At 37.7% G+C, this 5,132-nt stretch overlaps 1 pseudogene; it reads left to right on the top strand.

The window, feature by feature from the left end:
* The first annotated feature begins 2,423 nt into the window (after positions 1-2,423).
* On the top strand, positions 2,424-4,049 carry LOC123860230 (meiotic nuclear division protein 1 homolog; annotated as a pseudogene).
* Positions 4,050-5,132: the final 1,083 nt, after the last annotated feature.

Genomic DNA, 5,132 nt, shown 5'->3' on the forward strand with positions numbered 1-5,132 from the left:
CAGATGAAGGATAAATAGCATGAAGAATAGCATGAATAAGAAAAAGACCAACAACCCAATAGAAAAATGGACATCTGATATAAAAAGACATTTCACAAGATTATAAAATTACATATAAAACATATAAAAAATGTTCAACCTGTTCAGTTATAAAAGAAATGCATATTAAAGCAGTAAGTTTGTCCATCGGATATACAAAATTAAAAAAAAATGATAATATTCAAAATTGGTGAGCTTTGAGATTGACAGTCACTCTCATGTTCTTTTCTTGTGAATATAAATTGAACCTCTTGGGACCATAATTTGCAATATTTTAAAACATATAATTGTTCTACACTTTGATCCATAAATTCCATCCCTATCAATCTATCCCTAAGGAAATAATCACACATATGAAAAAAAAAGATATGTTTGCAAGGATAGTCAATGCTGTAGTGTATATGACAGCAAGCAACTGGAAGCCAGCTAAACATCCACTGACAATGTGATAGTTAAATGTTAATGGATTACCTATACTAGGAAACATTGTAGTCTAGGAAGAGAACAACTGTCAACATGGAAAGATCTTGTTATATTGTTAAGTGAAAAACAAATCACAGGAAATCACAGGAAAATATGTGTACTGTACTCTTGCCTATGCAGGAAAAAGATACTGCATCTATACATAGTGTTATGGACTGAATTGCCCCCCCTCCCAAATTCAAATGTGGAAGCTTTAACTGCCATACATCAGAATGTGACTGTATTTGGAGATAGGGCCTTTTAAGAGGTGATTACGGTAAAATGAGCTGTTAGTGTGGGCCCTAATCCAACCTGACTTGTGTCCTTATAAGAAGAGGAAATTCAGACACACAAAGAGACCTGGGGGAGAGAACATTATATGAGGACCCAGCAAGAAGGTGGCCATCTGCAAGCCAAGGAGAGAGGCTTCAGGAGAAACTAACACTGCCAACACTTTGATCTTGGACTTCTAGCCTCTAGAACTATGAGGCAATAAATTCTGTTGTTTAATATCCCCTGTCTGTGGTATTTGTTAGGGCAGTCCTAGGAAATTAATACACATAGTAAGGATTTTAGGAAGATATATACCCAACTGAAAATAGAGGTGGCTTCCAGAGCTCTGGAATGAGAGGAGAGAAAGAAGTTAAAACATATATATATATATATATATATATATATATATATACACTTTCCATATGTTTTCATGTTCCTAGAGATGTTAGAGCAGACATTTATTTTTTTCATAATTAAAAAGGAAAATAAAAAGGAAAGAATATCACTTTGATAGGTAAGGGGACATTCATAGATGATACACAAAGCGATGCTTTAATCCATTACACAATTTTTTTTAAACAGTAAAATGTAGACAGTATGTTTTGAGATCATTTATGCAGGAATCTCATAGACTATATGTGGGGTACATATTTTTGAAAAGACTTAAAATATCACTTCTATTTTCAGAGGGTACATTTCCAAAAAAAAAAAAAGAAAAGAAAAAAGAAAACTCACCAGCAAGTCTAATTTTAAGTCCGAGAACCCTAGGAGCCCTAGGAGAAGACTGTTGTCTCCATTTCCTCTGTTCTATTTCCCTTGATGTAATAAGTCAACACCACATTTTGCAAAATCTAAGTTACTCAGAATTAAATAAACATCACATCTATGAAACCAGAAACATTTGCACCCCATAAAGGACAGCAGAATCCACAACAAAGCTCTCCTGGCTTCATCAGACACAAATATTTCTATTATTACTGGAACACAGATTCTGATAGGTCATCTTACTGGACAGTTGGCTCCAAGAACTTATGTTTTATGCCTAGATAGCTAAGGGACAAATGAAGAAGTTGCCATTTCTTCCAAGTCTACAACAGCTGGAAACTTTAAATTGTTGGCTAGATGCATAAAAATTCCACTCATCATAATCTCAAAATACCTTGAAGTCAAATTTTAACCACAGTGCCACCTTACATTCAACTGCCGCTTCTACCCCCATCCCACCCCAATGAGTAGAATTTTGGATCCAGTAGATGCTATATATTCATTAAACTGAATCTTATTATGTCATTTTTGCCAATATAAAATTTTGATCTCTTTAGGTTGATTGCTTCTTATCACTTTAACATTCAAAATCATAAAACAAACGAAACACCAAAAAGTATGGGGGAAAAAATGTGAACATTTAAAATCTTCTTTTAGTATAAAATCAACTTACATGTTACCCTTTGGAGGTGAGGACTTCCTTCTCTTTCTACCATCACTTCATGGTAAAAGAATTAAGATTGTATTTGACTTTTAAGGCACGGAAAACATTTTGAGAATTTGATATATACCAGACATTGTGCAAGTAAATGGAAGGGGCAGCCCTCCAGGATCTGGCTGATAATGGAGTAAGGCTGTCAATAAAAAAGAAAGCTACATGCAAAATGATAACTCGAGTAGCAGCAATATTACAAAGGTGTGACTGGCATAAGGACAGGTGCTTTATTCTTCTTGGAAAATAAAAGGTTGGGGGGAGGTGCAGAGAGGTCTTCACAGAAAATGTTAGCTTTGAGCTTTGGTCAGTAGGAGATAATTCTGCAAGTACCTTGAGTAAAGCTTTCCAGACAGAGGGAGCAGCTCACAAAAAAGCAGAGGTATGAGCATTTTGGGTTTGGTGTTCACAGGCAGCGCTGGAAGGGTGGTGCTCACCCAGCCTGGGGGAGAACACTGACCCCACTTGCCTGGGAAAAGACAGTGAACATGATTCTGATGCAGTTCTTTCTCTCATTACAAACCAACAAATTCTTCCAAAAATGAAATTTTGAAGGGAGCCCAGTGTCGTCAAGTCTCTCCTTCTCAGTGCCCCTGGGCCGCAGGAGGGAAGCATGGGGACCTGCCACCTCCCTCCACTCTGACATCATCGTTGTCCCTGGTAGCCTCCAGGGCAGGTTCCATTAAACAAGCTGAGCTTTCTAGAATGTGACTCGAGCATCACATAGCCTCAAAAGGACCATGAGTCACTTCGGGACCAGTGCCCCAGGCTCCTCGGTTAGGGCCATCAAAGGTGCAGCCCCTTATCAGGACCCAGGAAAGAAGGTGTCAGCCAGCCGGTGGGCAGGTGCTGTGGGGGTCCCTAGATCCCAAAAGACTCTCTTGATTTCTGACAAATGAGTGGTTTTATGTATTGTAATATGTAGAGCCCATTTGTGAATTGCTCACAATTTCAAAAGTAACCTAATGAATCTTACTTTATGCTAGTTAGATGATTTCTGTGAAAATCCTTTTCACTAAAGGGCGGGAACCCCTGCCCTTCTGTGCTTCGGCTGCTGGTTAATAGGGAGTTAGTCCCTTTATTTGGGAAACACCACACTGAGTCTTATTTGCATGCCATGATAGGTTAAATTCTGTCAAAGGAAAAAAGGATTGAGTGCAGAGGAAAAGAGACCCTGCAAGATGGAAATATTTTTTTGAGATGAAAGATGTACTTCAGTTAAAGACATGGAGAAGATTGTTCCCCAAAGGAAAGAAATTACTGCTCTGTCAGTAAAAGAAGTCCTTCTAAGCTTAGCTGATGATGGTGTGGTTGGCTGGGAAAGGATTGGAACATCTAATGATTGTTGGGCTTTTCCAAGTGAAGTTCTTCATGTGAGGAAATGTAGATAGGAGGTTCTGGAATCTCAGTTATCCAAGAGAAACCAAAAGCACACAGACCTACCAGAAAGCTTCCAGAAAGTAAAATTAGTTGACATGAACCAACCATGCTAGCAAAAGAGCTTTTTTAACTTTGAGACCAAAGGGAACAGCTAAAGGCAGCAGTAGAAAAATACAAATAATGTGACCTGGATGTTATAGAGGGAATACACCAAGCAAATAAAGTAGCCAAAGAAGCTGCTGACAGATGGAGTGATAATGTATTTGCAATAAAATCTTGGGCCAAAAGAGAATTTGGATTTGAAGAAAATAAAACTGATAAAAAAAATTGGAATTCCAGAAGACTAAATAGACTGAAATGTTCAATGTTGGTTAAGGACCTGTGTGCTTGTATGTATATTTTTCCATTATCCAATTAAATGTACTGAATTGTCATTTACCTAAAACTGTGTTTATTGTTTTATTAATTTTAAATAAAATATAAAGTTAAAAAAAAAAAGAATCTCTCCTTCTTGCCTCCTGTTTCATAGCACTCTCTTTTATTATTTTTTTCATATTGTCCTGGCTTTGTTGTCTCACATTACCTGTGTGACCCCACCCTCTACCAACCCACCCCTTTTCCAGGTAGCTTCTCCTTAGTGGACTGCTTTTGTACTAAAAACATGGCACACTCTAGGGTGGCCCAGGGAGACTTCTCCACACTGGCTAAGGCTCCTTCCCTGAGCTCATCTTTTTTTTTTTTTTTTTTTTAAGATTTTATTCTTAAGTTTATTCTACACCCAACATGGGGCTCCAGCCCACAACCCCAAGATCAAGAGTTGGTTTGGGCAGATTTTGAAGATTTCACATAGAACACTAGATATATGATAAGAGTTTAGAGGACAGGTCTGCACTGAAGATAAAGATTTGGGAGTAGACACTGTATTGCTGATATCTAACACCATGAGACTGCGTGTGATATAGAAGAGGTCCAAAGAGAAATGAGGAGGGTCAGCAGGGGAGATGTGAGGAAGAGGAAACCCAAGTGAAGAAAAATCTTCAAGGATCAGAGGTAACCAGTTGCATTCAAGTCTGCTGTTAGAGCACGTGGGGACAGGGAAAAGGCATTGGTTTCACATATTGCAGTTATTGGGGCCTGTAAATAAAACAGTCTCTGGGCAGTGGTGGAACAAAGCATTTTCAAGTGTTTTAAGACACAATGGCAGAAAAGGGGTTGGAATAAACATGGATGCAAAAATCCTCAACAAAATATTAGCAAATCAAACCCAACAATATATTAAAAGAATTGTACACTGTAACCAAGTGGGATTTATCCCTGGTGTGCAAGACTGGTTCAACATTTAAAAATCAATGTAATATATCACATCAACAGGCTGAAAATGAAAAAAAAAAAACCCACATTAATATCAATAGATGCAGTAAAAGCATTTGACAAAATCCTACACCCATTCATGATAAAAGTTCTTATTAACTATGAACAGAGGGTTATCTTCTTCACATTG

This window comes from Mirounga angustirostris, unplaced genomic scaffold (genome assembly GCF_029215605.1).
Source record: "Mirounga angustirostris isolate CCGP_5_RB_7025 unplaced genomic scaffold, mMirAng1.0.hap1 SCAF_4, whole genome shotgun sequence".
In the NCBI taxonomy this organism is placed as follows: domain Eukaryota; kingdom Metazoa; phylum Chordata; class Mammalia; order Carnivora; family Phocidae; genus Mirounga; species Mirounga angustirostris.